Source organism: Camponotus floridanus, unplaced genomic scaffold (genome assembly GCF_003227725.1).
Source record: "Camponotus floridanus strain SB8 unplaced genomic scaffold, Cflo_v7.5 scaffold4, whole genome shotgun sequence".
Taxonomy (NCBI): Eukaryota; Metazoa; Arthropoda; class Insecta; order Hymenoptera; family Formicidae; genus Camponotus; species Camponotus floridanus.
Genome location: NW_020229547.1, coordinates 1600415 through 1621540, shown reverse-complemented (window position 1 = coordinate 1621540; position 21126 = coordinate 1600415). Strand labels below are relative to the sequence as shown.

Genomic DNA, 21126 nt, shown 5'->3' with positions numbered 1-21126 from the left:
GAGGAAGATGACTTCATTTTTTATGTTTTACTATTTATTATCCGACAACGTTTTTCTTGCGTCACGGGACCCGAAAGGCCTCTCGTGCGGATTGGTGTGGTCCCCGCTGAGGGTTGAGAATCGTGAAATTAGGCACTAGGGCGGACATCCGTATCCGTATAGGACGAGTGCAGCATCAAAAATTCCGCCGGCATGCGATATCATAGCGGTCGCGGCATCTCCAGCTTGGTAAAAACATCGTCCCGACGAAAGAGGCGAAAGACCGAGGGCGCAACAGCGGTAGAACGGAGCGTGTGCGGCGGTCATCTTAATTACCTAATTTTTTCGACGGCGTATTAAAGCGCGCGCGAGCTTCGAAGACAATTACTAAAGTATACGACGAGCTCGCCGGGCCTGAAAATGTGGTTTGAAATTTTTGCCCATTTATGAACCGCCGCTAGCCATTTTTTGTCCCTAGTCGATTCTACACGGTGGGAGGAGCGGGAGAGGGGAAGACAATAATAACTCGATATGCCAAAAAGAGAGGTTCGCCTCAGCGTGCACTTAAGGAGAGATTCCAATTTATATCAACTTGAGCAAGAAATAACGGGGGGAGAGAGAGGGGGGAGAAACTTGTGTAACTGCTCGCTTCCGCTAAAATGTGCTCTCTAAAAGTGAATCAGTGAAAATATTATTAATTTAAACAGTAAAATAAGATTTCACTGAGAATCAGTGAGTATTTTACTGATTTACAACGCTTATTTTTTTGTTATTTTATCTTATTTTATCTCACTGATTATGGTCAGTTAAAGTAAAATCAGTAAATTTCACTGTAAAACCAGTAATCGAAAGTTTGTTCGTTTATCGCTATTTCTCTCGTATTTAGTTTTAGTCATAAGAATTATATAAAGTTTGGAAAGAGTGACAGATAAAATTACAAGTATTACTTCAATTTAATTTCTGATACAATCTCAATAGAGAGGCTTCAGGTATTAAATCGATCTTATATAAAGCGGACAAATAAATGTCTGACGACTTAATGAAAATTGTGAAGAGATGAATTATAATTTAATATTACTGACGATAGAAAGAAATATTAGCGATACTGAGAAATATTACTGATTGAAATAGTCAAAATTATTAATTGATTCTTTCAATAAGATATCACTGATTTACAGTGCTGTACTTATAACTGCTGTAATTAGTGACTATTTACTGTTTTTCAGTGATAATACACTGATTCACTTTTAGAGGACAATCTTGCGCGCCAGAAAAAAAATTACGATAACCGAAAATAATTCAAGAGATTCAAACCAAATGTCGGACATGTGAAAATCTTGAAAAGCTCCACGTAATTAGAAACACATGCCATCAAGAGTCGTTTTACCTGGCGTTTTAAAGCTTCCGGTGTAATTTCTCAGCAAAGAACTCCATTTACTTCCTCTCTCATCTGGTTCACTTCTTTGATTTTAGACAGGATAGCCTTACCTCGCTTTATGTACGGTTACGCTCTTCTCCACTTTCTTAAAACCGCGGAAAGTTTATTCCGCAAAGTGTGCCGTCATACGAATTTTTATTTTCCCGGGGAAACCCACGCGAGGGATCGACCATGCCAAATTTCCGTCTGGCGCATAAAAATTTACGCGCGGTAGTAGTTGGAATGTCGATTCTGCCTCGACACATCGACGTATTTGTTCGATAACATACATGCTGCCTCTCCATTTATTCTTTCTCTTTTTCGCTCTTCGTCTCTTTTGCCCTTTCATGTCGACTACTATTCTGTTTTCGATGAAAAGCTCGGGCCAGTTCGGGCGTAAGCGATGGCGAGTATTCAAAAGTGTATTGCAAAAATTGCGCCGATAGAGAGGCAAATCGCGTTCGCGCAAGTGGCTTCAAAAATTTAACTTCGGTTGGCGCATTCGATGTCGAAAAACACATCGAAAGAGCCGTCCTCCCGATCGCTGTATAATTCTCGAATGTATATTTTTTCACACAGCCTTAAATGTTGACCGCTCCATTACGTTACAAAAGAGTCACGTCGTTCAAAGCAAAGTTGAACGAATAATTGTCGTTTCTCCGACATTCGTTAATATTCGCACAAATGTATAATTAAGATTAATTGGCCCGTGTGCAGCGCACCGTGATAGATGATAGACATAGAAATAATGTCTCGAGCACTATCTCACCGCAACGGTATATTACAACTCGCGCTATTATGCATAAACCGTGGAACGTTTCGAGTAGATAGCGGGGAAAGGGTATAAATCATAATTATGAGCCCTTCGCGCGCGCAGACAGCAATATAAGTAGAACCACCGAATAACGCTGAGAACCGAGATAAATCAAGAAATCAGGCGAACAACGATTCGGAAGACGTTTGGATTCGCGCCTGTTTGAGTAAGCAGCCCGTGTTTCTGGATAATCCTATTTCGGCTTGTCCCTTTCTCCGTCTCTCTCAAAACACTCTACATTCACTGTCAATGCAGAAAACCAACATCGAATTCGCAGATAAAGGGAACGATAACGAGAAGAAAAGGGAGAGGGAAATAGAAATTCTCCCTATACGATTGGCGTGAACGAAAACTCGTTTCGAAAACGATCGTCAAAAGATCGGCGTAGAATCTGCGAGTACCTGCGGAAGAAAAAGAGCACGACTCGCTGTATACTTGGTACTTACGTTTCTTTCGGTCCGGCGATTTCGCTTATTGCGTGCTATTCGCCAGTCGTCTAATAACGGGGGATTGTTTTCCTTCGTCGGAGGCGAGGCGAGGCGATGCGAGGCGAGGGCGAGGTGAATCGTTGTACCGAATTATTCCGCGTCTTTGGCTCTGCAAGCAGGAAGCATAAAACGAAATTAATGTCGTAATAATCACGTTGCCGCATAACGTAATTCGGTAAAGCCGCGCGCCCTTGAGACACGGTTAATTCCGCAATAATTGTACTACACGGCAAATTATCACGATTAAATTACTCGATACAGTTGCGGGTGGACAGATTCTCTCGACATCGTACCGGGAACAAAATCGCTTTAATGTGGCAAACTATAGTCCCGAGCTACACGAACCAATTCAGGAGACAATGTTTCGAGAGAATATCGGACGATAAAAATAAGGAGGATAATTCCTACAAGTGAATACACCACTTACAGACTCGCATTAATATTCGGACACTATGATGTGCGAGATATTATTGCTGTTATATTTGCTTACAAATAATGTTAACGAGGTAATTGTGATATCATCGACATCGTATTAAAGTGAACATCGTGGTTGGAGAAAACAAATTTTATTTATTTAATATACATATGTTTGTAAATAACAAAGTGAAATAATATACAATTTTCATGTCGCAAAAATATTCGGACACTAAATAAATTACATTAATTTCGTATGAAATATGCTTATTTAAAAATATTATAGTGAATATTAATATTTTGTTGGAAAACTATTTTGTTTAATAACTTCGTGTAATCGCTTTGGCATATTAGAATTTTTTTTTAATATTCCTGCGTAATACAGTTCCACTCTTCTATTAAACATTGTTTTAATACTGGTACCGTTTTTATGGATATTTTTCGAATATTAATATCTAATTTTGATCTCATAAATTTTCAATGGGATTTAAATCCGGCGATTGAGGTACTGGGTGCAGCACTTTAGGACAATTATATATAGTAAATATTCTTGTATTATGTTTCGGGTCATTGTTTTAATATTATATATGAAAACCATGGCTGCAATGGCAGAATAGCTCGAAAAAAACCGTATATAAACGAGAAAAATAGAAAGAAGAGATTGACTTCCGTTAATGAATTTATTTTAAAAGATTAAACGTGGTGGAATAATGTAATATTTGCTGATGAAAGCAAATTTAATTTTTTCGAATCAGACGGGCGTAAAATGGTTTGACGTAAACGAAATAAAGAATTCCAAATAAAAAATTTGAAACCGACAGTGAAACATGGATGTGAAAGTATAATGGTATAAGATTGTATTTCGATGGCAGGCGTAGGTGAATTAGTTTTCATCGATGACATTCTAGACAAATGCAAATATCTAAATATTTTAAAACAGAATTTAAGCAAAAGTTTTTTTCGAGCTATTCTGCCATTGGGTATCCATGGTTTTTATATATAATATTATCAAAACAATGACCCAAAACATAAATCAAGTTTAGTACAAGAGTATTTACTATATATAATTATCCTAAAGTGCTGCACCCTCGCCGGATTTAAATCCCATTGAAAATTTATGGGATCAATTAAATCATAATATTTGAAAAATGCATAAGAACAATAGATAGAATTAAATCAATATTTAATAGAAGAGTGGAACTGTATTATATTACGCAGGAATATTTAGAAAAAATTATTTCTAATATGTCAAAGCGATTATACGAAGTTATTAAACAAAATAGTTTTCCAACAAAGTATTAATATTCACTGTAATATTTTTAAATAAGCATATTTCATACGAAATTAATGTAATTTGTTTAGTGTCCGAATATTTTTGCGACATGAAATTTGTATATTATTTCACTTTGTTATTTACAAACATATGTATATTAAATAAATAAAATTTATGTTTTCTCCAACCACGATGTTCACTTTAATACATGATATCACAATTACCTCGTTAACATTATTTATAAGCAAATATAACAGCAATAATATCTCGCACATCAGAATATTAATGCGAGTCACTGTATAAAATATATACAAGATTGACTTAATTTATAAAAGTCGAAATAATTAGAAAATTAGAAACTGAATTATATATACATTATATTACCATAAATAATATAAATTAATAATGTATTTATAAAGTAAAGATAATTGATTTTTGCAGGAAATCTCTTTTTGCTAAAATTCCGAACATGTAATTTCAATTCGCTTTATTCGGTCCGTGAGTAAAGAGTGACGTATGCACGAACAGGAAAATTGGCACAAGTGCCGTCAACTTTTTAACAATTCTTTCAGCCTTGCCCGTGCGAAAAAATGTCATGTGCGAAAGCTTCATCAATCGACATTCTCACTGCCCATTTAGCGCTAAATGCAGTTGCCCGACTCTCCTCTCGCGCCCGCACTGAATGCGATCTTTCTGTTAGACAAGCGGAACTCGTGTGAATTCGGCTTATCTCGGGCGTAGATCGCGAAAAAAGGGGGCTGCGCATTCAGCGGCAAAAGTAAATTTCTTTTACCGAGCTCCGGAAAAAAGTGCGGCAATTTGCACGATCGTATCGCGCATGACTTGAGATACAAAACATGTATATTTCGAAGGTACATAAAAACCACCGCACGGTTTTCTAATTGCAAATATTACGATCAGCTTGAGGCCAATTTTTGCTCGGATAAAATATCGCTTATCGTTTTACAAAATTTTCAATACTATATATCATTATAACGTCAAATTTCAAATAAAAATTATCTAAAGCTTAATCGATACCAAAAATAACTGTGAAAAGATGAGGAAAATGAAAAATGGCTTGATATAAAAAATATTTCCTTAAGGTTCCTCTATCCGTCATAATAATTCGCAGCGTCACATTATCATATTCAACCGAGAGTTAACTCCGCTTTCTTTGGTCACAGTGATTTAAAACCATGATTTAAGAGATCATTTTTCTGCGTTCTTTACTTGTCGCGGATTATAATAGCTCGCTATAAAAATCTATGGATATCATTTGTAATATTAAACCGGCCGGAGTGACACACGCTTGTCCCGCACCGCGGGACATGCGAGGTTCGTTTACGAAATGACGACGGAATCGTCGTCAAACAACAAAGTCGCCACTACCGCTCTCCTCGTTTAAACGAAACACGTCCGATACCGAGCCTGAGCAAAGGCGAGGAAATATTCGCACGTAGTCGTGAAAATAAAAAGAGAGAGATCAGCAAGAGAGAAAACAAAATAGCGACGGTTCTCACAAAGAAAGAGGATACGAGGAGAGAAAGCGAGAGAGAGAGAGAGAGAGAGAGAGAGAGAGAGAGAGAACCGCAAACGGAGGATAGGGGACGAAAAGCGGAAGAGTGAAAGCGGAGATAACGGGCGAGCAAGAGAAGGAATGGAACAAAAGGCGAGGGGAAGGGGGAGGGGGAGGGGGGCGAGGACGACAGGGCGAGAGGAAGGACTGCGGGCGAATGACGTTGATGAAATGCTTCTCAGCGGCGAACATGTAACGCGACCTCGGCGGATCGAGATAAACACATTCGCGAGTTGGATTCCTGCATCATCCTCCTTCCCCCTATTATCTTTCCTTTCTCCTGTCGCCCCTCCCCCTCCCCCGGTCTCGTCCCCTCGGCCGATCGTGTTCGCGCGCGCGACGGGCTCTTTCTTTAATCCATCCGAAGCTTTATCTCATTGACGAGATATAGTTGGCTCGCCGAGATACGTCCGAATTCGCCGCCATATATCTATCCATCTACGGCTTCTCTCCGGCTCTGATCGGTCGGTCGGTCGGTCGGTCGGCGCGCCTATGATCGGTTTTAATCAGCGATTCGAATCGACTCGATTGAAATCGGCCAGAACGCGATTCCCGAAGCCCCAGCACATCCGCCATGCACTCCATTCCATAAAACTGAAATCGATACCAGGCGCCGTTCGGTTTGCTCGCCGCAAAGCTCGGAAGTGGCTCGGAATTTCGCGCGTCAAGCACCGAAAAGTCATAGCACCGGAATTAGAGGGAAGGAAAAAGATGAAGCTTTAAGGATATCTTGTACATATTTTCGAAATATTGAGAATTTAATGAAAATTGTGCAGAATGTTCTTACATATGTTTCGAATCTTCAGTACAATTTTGAAATCGATTCACTAAAGCGTTCACAAGTTGTAAGGATTTTTAATTTGCACGGAATTAACATGTGTTCTTATGGGAAACGTATAACCACGTCGATTCAATGATTCAAAAACACATGGAAATAATATTCAGAATTTGTTTAAAATTTGCAAAAGTTTAGATACAGAGGAAATATTTGGTCAAATAATATTATACAAGTACTAACTGATTAAAGAAGTATTAAATATAATTGAATGAAGTTAGCCATGTATCTGTCACAAGGCAAAATTCTCTGCTGGAAAATTAATCATTTCGATTAACAAAATTCGGAATATTTCAGTAAAAACGCAATAAATAATTAAAAAATACATTTCTGCACTGTAGCTAAGATCAAATTGTAATATTCCACACAATTTCTCATACTCAAAATACACCAAAAGGATATTTGTGGATATTTGTTAATATTGATTTTCAGCTACTTTTTGTTGGGATTGTACATACAAAACGTTCTTTAAAAAAAAAGCGTCGTTATCGCGCAAAGATGACAATTTTCAAGACTGAAAAAATTTTAATCTCGTTTCACGTATCGACTATAAAATACAGAATCTTTATTCTAAAGTAACACTTGATATCTTGTATACCTGGAGAGATTTTGCATACGGTTTTTGCAAGTTATCTCTCGAAAATGTATCAAGCATTATTCTCCCTCCCTCTTTTCTTTTGCATTATAAAACGTACTAGTACGTGCAATTATTTTTCCGCTCGATAGAAGCTATTGTACCTTCGCATTTAATTACGTCATATAATCTCGTCTATTTTCTGCCCGCAAAAAGAGAGATCGACTTGGAATACCGAATCGGATGGCACCAAGAAGAGCGAATCGATAAGAAGCAATGTATGGAAGGAGTGTACCTCTATTGCTGATCCTTCGCGACGCTAAACCATACGCATACTAATACGTTCATTCTTATTTATGAGTCGCGCATACGTAAACGCGGCGAGCCTACGTAATATCGAGATTCTCACAACACAAACGAAACCAACGACGATTTACCTGAAAACGAGACGCGTTAATACAAGAGGCGGGGAAGGAGAAGCGGACTTGGTAAGAAAGATTAAGCGACTCTCGGCGCAAAAGGGAAGCGAAGGCGCAGCTTTCGCGTGTTTCATCGCCGGCTTATCGGCCGAAAGTTCTATCCGCGAGCTCGTTTCCTCCTCTCGAGATTTACTTAATGAGAAAAGTGAATGGAGCCGGAAAACGTAGCTTGTGTATGTATCCGCTGCCGAAAGACGCGAACGAGTACTTCTCTCGCTTTTTCTTACCGTCGTCGGCGAGAGCATTATTATTTCCGTATATAAAAAATAAATTATACACGGGGTCGCACTTGGCGATTTTTTCCTTTCCGTTCTCCATCGGATATTCCAGAGAGTACCGCCGGTACTCCGGAATACTCCTCCTCCACGATCTTGCGCTTCGAACGAGTTTATCCGTACGCTGATAACGGCTCTATGCCCTCCGAGAATTTCCCGCAAAGGTTTACCGACAGCCTGTCTCTCGTATACGTTACGTGTACGCGTGCACACTCAGCAGACACATACACGCGCATGCACGGAGGAAAACATGTCGTGTTCTTTTTTTCAAAATTTTACCGGAACGAGAGAGTAAGTTTGTACGAGAAAACTTGCATCGGTTCTGCCGGGTTTTGCGTTCGTCAGCGAACGTCGAAATGGTAGAACGTTGCTGAACAAAAACCGATAACAACTGATAAAGAGAAATAGATTCGAAATTTATATACATAATTTTATCGTAAAAATTTCTTACGTCAATATCAGCTGTTGACACAAAAACAAATCTTATTATCCCTTTCATTCTCACGGTTATTTCCTTGGTTTTTTATTATGCATTAGACGATTGAAATATTTATTTGTACATCATGCCCTTCTGTACAAATTTCTGTAAAATGTATTTAATTCGATGTGATTTAATGTTTATGCGGATTCGTCTTTCGTTTAACTCAAAATTGTACGTGATAAAAATAAAATATTGTGACATATCAATGCGGAGAAAATACGGTCATTATATTTTCATCGAAGAATAAATCGCTTATTTGCTGTTAAATAATTTATATGCGATAAAAATAAGACAGACAATTAACTGAAAATATCAGATAAATAATCTGATAATATTTATGAATCAGAAACGTGATTTGATTATATCCATTTTCTTTTACATTCGATTTCATTCCAATATTTTAACCAGATCTGCATAGATGTAATAAAAGTATGATTTGTTTACACATGTACACAAGTACAGTACCCTCTTCATTATCCGGAACAATTGGAGTAGGGGGAGGAGATTGGCATGGATAATCGAGAAACGCGGGCAATCCGAGCACATACCGTACTTTATTGAGGTACAAATATTACTGTATGACTGTAATTTATTCGTGATATGCATAATACATACACAACAATATCTACGTATGAGTGATCGTTTAATACGTACGTGTAAATAATTCGCGATTTTCGTTTACCTCTGGGACCCGATAATGAATCATTTTATTCAAGCACGTTATTTCTCATCTTCATCATTAGTCATTAGCAATTTACGATAGCGCATGGATAATCTGCAAACATGATAAACCCAGCATGGGTAATTACATTGTATATGTATGTTTTGTACGATATATTTTAAATAATAAATAAACTATGTTCAACGAATCATTTTGAGAGAAATACATGTTCGAAAATGCTCAATTCCGGATAAAAAAAAACTAAGCCTCTAAATTTTTTGCAAGGTTTTAACACAGTTGTTTACCTGAAACGTTGCGATAAATGTCAGACTTATAGAATGCCTCAATAAAATGTTACAAGTTGTTTGGAATAAAATAAAACATTTTTTTTTTAATATTTTAGGGCTCCCTTTTTATGACAGGTAGAGAGATGCTTTACCGGTATCTGACTTCCGGATAAAAAGAATTTTCCGCTTTTTTTCTCTTCTCTGATAAAATTTCAGGCATCTAAAATATCGACGGAAACTTTGATATAATTTCATTTAAGAAATATCTACTAATTATTTGAAATTGTAAATCTTATTAAAACATTTAATGTGTATGTGTGTGTTTCCGCTGAGAATCCTGCAACTATTAGCCTCAGACCTTATTAAGTTTGGAAATTTACCATCCGTCTCTGGTAAATGCACAATTCTCTAATGGTGGCAATTCTCTAATGAACGTACCTTTGTCAAGTACGAACAAACACACGGAGATATATATAATGACATTAACGGATGCGCGATAAGCATTTACGTTTGAACATCCATTAATTCTTGACACATGCGGAATAACTTGTGTTAACGGATAAACTTACGAAGTGCTATATTTCTCGCATTATGTAAGGAACGTGATAATCCGTTTAGTCGCAGACTAGTCAATAAAAACAGTTAGAGGTTTATAGGGATATAGGAAGGAATGTACTCCGATTTATTTGATCTCCAACTTCTTCCAACTTCTTACACGCGCTGATAGTTCGACGTCTTAATCCCTACTGTTTTATTTCGCACCTCTATATCCGCAATCTTAACACCTCTCACATATTTATATATCTTGTTACTAACAGGTCCAGTTATAACGCGTTTTATCTTGTACATATTCGAGTATATATACATACATGTATATGTTACATATATTCCCTCCATTCAATTCAATAGATATAAGAGAGCTATAATTAAAATTGTTGAAAAAGCAAACATAAAGATATTAAAAATATTCAATTAAGTTATACTCTTTGTTTACACATTGTATGCAATAAATAAAAACAAACAAACCACTTTTATTACAAAAATTGCTTTCTATAAGATTAATTTTTCAATCTCTTTTTTTTCTTTTCACTCTAATTTAATAATTAAAACATTACCATACGAATTTAATTATACATTTTTTAAAATTATATTTTTCTTTAATATCCTACGATATGTGTGATGCACATATTTCTTCTTATTCATCGATGGAGACCTGTGATTTTTTTCTTAGGTAACAGGAAAAAATACGAACGGCTTTAGGAATTATTTATGAGCTTTCGAGCCCCGAGAGATAAGAATTCGAATATTTTTAGCTAAATGTACACGGGTTAAAAAAATGAACAGCCTTCCACAAAAAAATACTCCCAAATTCTTGTTCGGATAAACGGGGACAAATTTTTTCCGAGAGGTTCGAAAGGACTCATAAAAAGCTCCATAATCCCGATTTGTTTCCCATCTTTATTCTCGCTCAATGGGACGCCCAGTTATGAATAGGAGTAAGATTGTAAATGCAGAGAACCCTTCTCCTCGCATCGTTACGAGTACATCGGACAGCGTCGATGGCAGATCGAATTGACCGGAGTAAGGGCGACATTAGGTTTCGCGCAGTCGTGCCAAACGGCGTGGCTCGTTTCACGCACATGCCGGTTTAGAGAATAGCGTGGACCCGGCGATTCTGTGTCCGCCTAGTTTATCGATCGTCCGTCGCCTAAAGAGACAGAGATGGAAGAGGGAGAGAGGGAGAGAAACAAAGAGAGAACTCTGTACGCGATTTACCGGTGTAACACACGCCTGTTTTCAGATATGCGCGACGCCGCTGATAGCGCGACGTAACATCTCGTGTAACGCATCGCATACAGCGTTAAATTATTTCACGCCTCGGGCTCTCGTCCCGTAAATTCTTAATTCCTGTTTGATAGATCCTAGCTTCGATGCGCGCTCAAATGTGTACGCGGCCCGATAACGATCCCCGGATTCGCGATTGCTAATCCAATTCTGACGCGCGAAATTACGGACGACACGCGAGAAGGAAATAAAAACGTTTCGCGCTTCATATACTCGTGAGAGATGAAAGATTCAGCTTTACGAGCGGTACTTTGTAATTCGGATTTTGCAACACGTATTGCTTTAAATTACGGTAGATATATAATCATGTTTCTCGTTACACGTGCATTTAGATATTTCCAAGGTTTGACAATTCTAGGATTGAAAGGAAAATATCTGGAGCGGACAATTATAAGGTACGTGAGATATATTAAAATTAATATTGAAATAGCGTTTCCCCGTTAATCTTATTAATAACAAACTGACAACTGACAGTAAAAGCAATATTAAGAAAAAATCAATTTTAATAAATATATTTTAATAAATTGATTTGTAAGATGAGTAAGAATTTGTAAGATAATTTTTTTATAATATTGTAAATGGAATATTAAAATATATTTTTTCTGTGATACAATCTCAGAAAAGAAAGAGCTGAAAACCTAGTTGCAGTTCTTGTCTCAATTAATAAATAGAAACGTACGTTGTTTATTTTAAGTAATGCAGATGTCTGACGTTTTTATTTGTATACTCCTATGAGAGATTTAATAGAAATATCTTTCCTGAATACATAAAACGATAGCTAGTTAGCCCTTTTCCTAACGTTTCTTTAGTTTGAAAACTTTTCTGAAACACCATGTGTACGCGGACAGTTGGTAACTGTATGTAACGGGTAACGTGTAACAGAATTTTCAGACAACCGCGTGGCGCAACTAAAACGCCAGCGACAGCTTTTAATTGAAGCTGGTTTTGTCAGGCGAGATATCGGAATTAATCGCGAAGGTTGTGCCGCGCTAACGAATGGACGGACGTCGTGTTAGATCACTCAACGGATAATGGATAAATCGATAAAATGTTCCCCCCATGGCGCGTTGACACGCTTTCCCTCTTTCGCGCCATATTCGCGGTACTTCCCCCGCTAAACCGAGCTCTGTCTGCAAATCGCTAATGCAATTTGCAACTGGAGCAACGCTCTCATAATCTAACTTTAGTCCTGCCAAGTGTTGACACTACGCATTTTTAAAATTTCGAATATAATCGACAATTTTCTTTCCCCGCAGGAATTGTAGTCGCTCCTAGCGATGTAAAAAATAGAAGAATAGAAAAAATAGCGACGATTAAATATAAAAAAATACATCAAAAGATACTCGAATTTTTTATTCGAACAATATTATACATATATTCACTCACAGATATTGCATAGAAAAAATAAAAAAAATCTACAAATCCAATTCATCTCTAATATATGGCGGTCTATTTGAAATGGATGTGTTTCACGTGTGCATGTGTGTACGTAATCTCAATAATCCTAAATTCACGTCGGTGCATTTTTATTCATGTATATTTCTTTGTCTGTTTTTTTTTTTAAAGACACCTTAGTCTTTCTTTCTTTTTCTTCGTAATCTCAATTCCGCTCCAACGAGATCGAGAAAAAGTTATTAGCCGAAGTTTGAGCGCCAAAGATCCGTATGTATATTTTCGTAACGGCGATAGTAATATCCCAGGAGAAGCAATTAAGTCGAAACACAGCCGATCGGGACGAACGGACGATATCGGTGGCCGCATACGGGGAACAGGAACCGCGGGGTGGGAGGCACAAGGGGGGGCACAGGAAGGCAGATAGGAAATTGCTTCGAGCATATACTCGCTCACAATCACAATGCCATCGTGGTAGCAGGGGCGTACGGGTGCGTGTGCGTGTGCGGGTGCAACGCACCGTGACCCCTGTGTCGTGCGCACCGGACCTATGCAGAAATTTTGTTACGTCATTATCGAGCGCAGCTGCACAGTTCGGACACGGCGCGGAATACCGCGATCCACCGTGTTGCCAAAGAAAACAAAGGTAGCGTAGCGTAATTTGTGGAGTTATTTAGACGTTACATACTTGGAGCACTCTTATTAGGCAGGCCAGGGGGAATTAAATCATGATGCATACGATCTTACACCAAAATCTGAGTTAGATACATAATTAACTTACGTACAAGTTAATAATAAGATGAGAATTCCGAGAGAAAATTATTGCACGCGATATTTCTCATGATATGAGTCAGATTTAAATAAAGTATAATTCTTTCTAAGAAGAATTCTCTTAATTATCTTAACAAAAGGATCGATTTCTCTTTGCACATAGCTCAACATCGTTATGTATAACGCTTGAAATAAAACATACATAAAATAATATGTCTCGAAATAATGTGTGAAATGTGTTCGTTACAAATGATCCAGATATAAAGAATATATTTTAATCCTTTCTGCACATAATGTGAAATCTATTTTTTAATATAGTGAAATTTGTACCGAATATATTCTGGGACGCACATTTTAAATATGCAAATGATAATCTTTTGAATATCAGCGAAGTAGACATCAAACATGTCTACTCTTTTTTTTACGTATCCGTCAATCGGATTTTTATTCGTATTTTTCATCGTCGAATTGATTCATCAAATTTATAAATGGCCTGCTTATTGCATCGGTATTATTTGCGCTAAATCGAGTGAACATATTCTATTATTTCATTTTCGAAGCCGTTTAATATTCATTTAAAAGCCGGATAATGCTACATTAAGATTACATATCACGAAAGCTGGTACACGATACACTCTACACACACACACATATATGTAATAAATACGCTGACAATATAAAATAATGAAATCCATTTATTCGCTCTCTCTCCTCTACTAAAGCGATTATAGTGTTAAATCGTATACTATATCCACCTGTTGTTCTTCACTTTTCATCGATAATAAAGGACATTTCATTATAATAAAGAGTCAAGTGCACAGAGAAAAATGCATACTGTATTCAAGTAAATATTATTTACTTTAAGTATATCGTAAGTTTGTATCCGCAAATATATTACAAGTTTACCACAAGTATTAAATTTAATTGAATATATTCTGAATTTTAGTAAGTGCAGTATTTCAGTCAAGAATATTAAATTAAAACAAAAATTTGATTTGCTTACTACATAGAGTTGGCGTAAAGTAAGTTTGATTTTTCTTTGACACAATTTTACAATATTCTTGAAGAGAAAATAAATTCTTCTTTTGAGTACATGACAATGAGATTTTCTGACACTCGTGATGAGTATATTTTAAGACTATTATCAAGAATATATTCTTTATTGAAGAAAATTATTACTTAAACGAGGAAAAATAAACTGAGCAATCGCTTTTCTTGGCAGTAGAATGATATTTTTCTCCGTGTGTTACTTTTTATTTCCATAATGCAATAATTAAATGTTTCCTATTAATAATTCTCTATTAACAGATAATAATTAACGATCTACAATTAATAACGTACGCTCGCTTTCACGCTATTAGCTATGGCTCGGCTATTAATAACAAAAATAACAGAGGGCGAACTCTGCGCCCTTCTCTTCACGCCAATTCTACGTTAACACTCGCGTCGTTAGTTTCACGGAGAATTCGTGTCGCGGTGCGGTAATAAAGTTTTCCGTCGCATTCAGAAGTGCTTCGAGCCCCAACCGAGAAGCTGCCATTATTCTTACACCCAGGTTCGCGTCATCCATCATACGACGTTGGGGTGCATCGCAACGCTGGCGTGCACCCACAAGTGCGCGCAAAAGAGAGAGAAAGAGAGAGAGAGAGAGAGAGAGAGAAAGGACGCGTACGGACGTGCACCGGCACACAGCGGCTAAGAACAAAGCCGGCGGCAAATGACAGCAGTAATTTTCGCAAACTGTTGTGGGACGCGCGGCTGTGGCATCCTCTCCAGGCAACGCGCTTCGCGCCGCGAATTTATTTCACCTGCGCGCCGAAGAACTCGTTCGATTTCTCTCGCTCGACGAAGCGTTTGACCGATTTTGCACGTGTTATATGGATCGAATTTAAATCGTTGCGATTAATCCCTAAGTGTCACGCTAAACACATTTGTAATATTTCTGTATCAATAAAGTACATATAATTTTGCGGTTATTTTGTTGACGCGCAATAAATTGCGTGCAAGAATATTTGATTATGAAATATTTGTTGAAGAAATTCTTATTTCATGTTTTTAATTCAATAGTATAATAATCTTAAAATTTATGGAATTTTTAAAAATCACAAAGAGCTTCGGCAAGCAATAATCTTTCTATCAAGAAACATAGATGCATTTTACCGCGCGCATTCTGTCGCATAATCTCCAATTCTCTTTGAATCCTATTCGAAATCACAATGCGAAAACCACTCGATGCATCCGAACGATTTCACCGTGCCTGGTTTAAGGCAAGTAAAATTGGATAGAGAGTCAACTCGCAAAAACGGCCGATCGTGGCTTACGGATATCATTCCCTTTAATTTAATCGCGATTCTACGGAACTCGTTGAGGTGATATTTATGAAACTGCGATGCATCTGATCCCATTCGATGCCCAAAGGAATACAAAGAGATAAGCCGCTAAAAATGTATCAATAAAGATAAAAGGTAAAAAGGAGACAATTTTATTATCACAGTTTTTAAAATTTCCAAAATTGAAAAAGAGTAAAATGTAAAAATTTACAGTTTTCCAATTTATTTGAACATTCTATTGATGAAAATTTAAACAACTATTGTGCAAAATAGTGAATGACCGAATTTCTCCTCGATAAAAATCGCGTATTTCTCAAATATTTAAATCATAAAATGATTTAATTACGTGAAATTATAAAAAGAATGTCATACAAATTTATTAAAATTTGTGTACTTTTATCGCAATAATGAGATTGATAATCCCTGCATTGATTACTCCGACGCTTAAACTTTCTGCAAATTTCATTAATCTCGATTTTCTGAACAAAAGTTTAAATCAAGTTATAGGATTACTTATGTAATATGAATCGTTAAAGAGGGATTACTCTTGGTATATTAAACGGTTCATATAAATATAAATACATATATACTATATACTTGATGTTATATTAATGTTAGTTATATTAATGTATTATATTAATGTTAGAGATATTCCAAATTCTCCAGTATATGTATTTTTTGATCAATATGTGTATTTTTTATATCATTAGGAAAAAAAAATTGATTTATCAAGAACATAGCCGATATTTGGAACGATTAAGAATTAACAGGAAGCAAAGGAGACAGAATGTATTAAATAAATCAATGAGCGAAAAAGGTTGGTAAAAGCAATTGAAGCAAAACATTTTCAAAGACTACATTTAATCTACACGATCAGTGGATCAGGTACGAATCTAGAAGGACTATACTGATCCCAATGAGCGGATAACGCGGTCGAAAGATATGAAACCAAAAGAGCTATCTAGGGCTGCATTCACACTGAGGTTCCTTTGGAGTATCTTTAAGAAGATAAGCACTCCTTTATTTATTTTCCGTTTACAATTACAGATTCGTTAAATGATTTACTTGTATTTTTCGAGAATGTAATAATAATAAAATTGAAATAAAACTCATCATTGTCCATATTTTTATAATAAATATCTTTGATTAGTTAGACTTGAGTCTTATTTTTTATATTGCAATAATAAAAAATGTGTACTATATTTTTATCTTTATATTAAAAATGTTATGGTTGTAATTTTATTATTTAATAAAATACACTGTAGAGATTCTTTCAAATAAATCAAGCAATCTAACGTAATTCGCGCGTTTCATTGTTAATTTTTTACCTTTAAAATGAGCTTTAATCTATTTTAAAATCAAACATCTTTTTAATAAATTTATAACATGATAAACTGTTTATATATTCATCGAGATGAAAGTTAAAAATTGACATCTAATTACAAAATTTATATATATATTTTATATATAAACTTATATTTTTAATTAAAATGATTTAGAGAAAGTTTTTCGATTATCATAAAATATGATATCTATTATCTATCTGCAAATACAAATAATATCAAGTAATCGAAGTAGTTGAAGATATTTAATCGGATATATTTAAAATGTTATATATACATATAATATACATATATTTCCGATAACTTAGTATTATTTGTATTTTTAAACAGATAATAAATAATTGATTAAGATTGTGTATAAAACTTTCATACGTATTCTACATTTATATAATTCATTAAAAATAATATATATATTTCTAATTCCTTTAATTCACTAAATCCATGTTTCTAACAAATAAATATTATACATTGTAAAGTTTTCTATAACTTTGTAATTATAATCTGCGCTCTTTAAAATACAAATTTAAGACAAATTCAGAGACACACAAGTTCCTCGATAAGAAAACCAGTATGACTAATGTTTTACAAAGTAGGCTAATGTTTTATAGACAAGTCAGTTATTGTTACAGATATAATAAACACTCGACAAACTGCGAAGCTTTAACACGAATACGACTAATGACCTCCGCACGAGAGATCTTACTTACGGAAATTAAGTGCTTCCAGGCAGAGGAGTTCGCGGCCGATTATGTAACAAGGAACAATTGTAACACTCGTGATAATCTGAATCCTTAGCTGCTATATACATAGAAATAGTTACATCAAACGAAGATAGGAGGAATTAACTCATTTCCAACAATGAGATAAATTCTTCCTACAACACGTAATTCATATAAATTTGTCAGTATCGAATTAAACTATTTCAAAATCATAGGATTTGTAAATTAATTTTGAAGTTTTTATTTAAGACGCTATTAAAAATTGAATTTATTAAAAAAAAAACGCGTCAAAGAGAGATTTATTAATAATTACAAGTCTTATAAAAAAATAAAAAGTTGGAAGACTTTTCCACGTTTTAAATCAATGTCTCGTGTGTCTATAGATATATAAATTTATTCTTCAATTTTTCAACACGTTATCCAGAATCCTGGATTTCATCCATGGCCTTGCTGTATATTAGAAACCCATGCAAAGTTCGACAACCCAGTCACTTAGAGTCGTGAGAACGTTCGGTCCCAATGTCGAGGAAGACGTACTAATTCTCGAGCCTCGAAACGTGTATTCGACGTGCGATTGAACATCAGCACTTTCGACACGCGAACGATGAAAAAGTTCAGCCGGCCTGACGGGATGCACCTGGATTGCATTCGCGTGCCGACCGTAGGTGCTTCCCCGCGCGTATCGGTACACAATATGGCATAGCGAGTATAATACCCAATTTTACACGAGGCAAGATTGACGGCCCGTATTACCTTCGTTCCGTTCTCGGGCGAGCGAGACGAAATCCGCTTAGAAGTTTCGAAACCTGCCCCTGGGGCACGTGAGCGCGCGTATGTATGTGCATCGGAGAGGCAGGGAGGAAGATGGAGGAAAAAGAAAAGAGAGAGAGAGGGGCAAGAGAGACTACTACGGCCCGAATAGGAATAAGACAGAGAGAACTTATTTACTTTACGTCGCGCACACAGGTGAACGCACGTGTGCACGTGTCAGGTACACGTGCATGTCTCTTTTTCCTCCTCTTCGTGTACGGCTTCATCCATGCGTTAAATTCCTCCGGGGGATTCTTCCGTCTTCCTCACGACCATCACCACCAACGACGTCCTTCCACCCCCTAATCTATACTCGGCCGAACAGAGACCAAGCCGCTCCCCTCCCCCGCCCCCGAACTCTGTGCGGGGCTCGTCTTTGGCCGCAGCAACTTCGATGGCGGTGCAACAACTTACACGATCTTCGATATCCTCCCCCGCGGATGCGCAGGGCAAGTTTTAATTTCTTCGAGACCGGAGCAAAGAGACCGAGCAATTCCGATTCCGCCGCTCTTTCCCTCCTGCGCTTTTCGAGTTGGAGAAGAAGCAGGCAGATATGAAACACACGTGCACACATGCGTCCGCACAAATGACTCATCATTGCCGGATGAACGGTATTATATCGAGCATCGTGCCGAGGCTTGTGTTATCACATGGTAGTTATGAGCGATAAAAGAACCGCTGCTTCGAGCGAAACAATGGTGTAAATCATGTATTTCTCATCTCGAGCAAGATAAACGACACTACGTTTTCGCTTATCTCACGGAATTGGATCAACTTCTTCAAGATTGTAGCGAAAATACGCACCTTCATCCTACATATATAAAATATGTAATATACACATCTTCCTCTCTCCCTCCCTCTCTTTCTTAATACAACTATAAAAATGTTATCCAAAATATTAAGGATGAATACATACATCATACGCATCATTAAGATATACTTAAAAAATTCCATTTCTGAAATTATACGGTGTAATTTATAGTAAAACTCTGGTTTTTTAAAAAAATCGCGTTTTCTTTGAATCTGATATAACTTTCTCGCTTAAGGATGCTTTGTATGTATGTACAATCCCAGCAAAAAGTAGCTGAAATTAATATTGACGAATATATCCACTTGTGGTGTATTTTGAATATGAGAAATTGTGTGGAATATTACGATTTGATGATTTGATCTTAGCTACAGCGCAGAGATGTATTTTTTAATATTTATTACATTTTTACTGAAATATTCCGAATTTTGTTAATCGATATAATTAACGTTTGGCAGAGAATTTCGCCTTCTGTCAGATACATGGCTAACTTCATTCAATTATATTTAATATCTTTTTAATCAGTTAATACTTGTATAATATTATTTGATCGAATATTTCCTCTGTATCTAAACTTTTGCAAATTTTAAACAAATTCTGAATATTATTTCCATGTGTTTTTGTCATTTGAATCGACGTGGTTATACATTTCCCATAAGAACACATGTTAATTCGGTGCAAATTAAAATCCTTACAACTTGTGAACGCTTTAGTGAATCGATTTAAAAATTGTACTACCAAGATTCTAAACATATGTAAGGACATACAATTTTCATTAAATTCTCAATATTTTGAAAATAAATACAAAACATCCTTAATTTTCTCAGCACGATTCTCGAATCGTCGCGAAATCCGACGAGTTCGTTATTATCCGATACTGAAGGGATAGGAAAAAATATAGCTCGGAAAATTTTCGCGCCTCGATCGGTATCATTTTCACCTGTATTTCGCGGCAGCTGAATATTCATCGAAACTCCACCGATTTCATCTCGATCTCTCTTTGTGTGTTACCGCGGTCCATCTCTCTCTCTCTCTCTCTCTCTCTCTCTCTCTCTCTCTCTCTCTCTCTCTCTCTCTCGATGAAACTCAGGAAAGTTGCAACGTCGAACCCACGAGGGCACCTCCTTTACTCGCGGACGGGTTCAAATGGCGGTTTACGAGAGCGGGGAGATGCGATTGGAGATGCGCGCTCGGCATGCGCTCGCTCGCTCGCTCGCGCGTGCACTTTGTAACGCATTCCTGTATATTTCGCTCCGAGCAATTCGCGACGCGCGCGTCTTTGTCTCGCTCGGCGAGGGACTATATACGCCAACACGTTTCGAGCGAGCCCCAGTTCGAGTCTTTCATCGATGCACCCGGCCATGTACACAGGAACAAGTGGCGGGCGGAGAAGTTCACTCGATTCTCTACAGTGGATTGCATTAAATGCGTACAAAGGCCGGCCCTCTAACGCGCATTTCCGATTTCCAAATCTAATTCACTGCACCTCCGTCCGAGAGCTTATCGACGGTCGTGCGAGGACGCGTCCATCTTTGCGGGGGAAAAAAATTATGAT

General features: G+C 36.9%; 1 protein-coding gene across 2 annotated transcripts in view; it reads right to left on the bottom strand.

Annotated features, from left to right (window-relative positions):
* The window catches only part of LOC105253030, a 130674-nt gene that overhangs the window by 42489 nt on the left and 67059 nt on the right, over nucleotides 1-21126 (bottom strand). The window contains exon 3 of one of the 2 annotated variants that reach the window (XM_011260773.3): nucleotides 2657-2807. The exons of the other annotated variant lie outside the window; for it this stretch is intronic. The gene's annotated coding sequence lies outside the window, so the exon portion shown is untranslated. The remainder of the gene's footprint in view (nucleotides 1-2656; nucleotides 2808-21126) is intronic. 2 annotated transcript variants of the gene reach the window in all.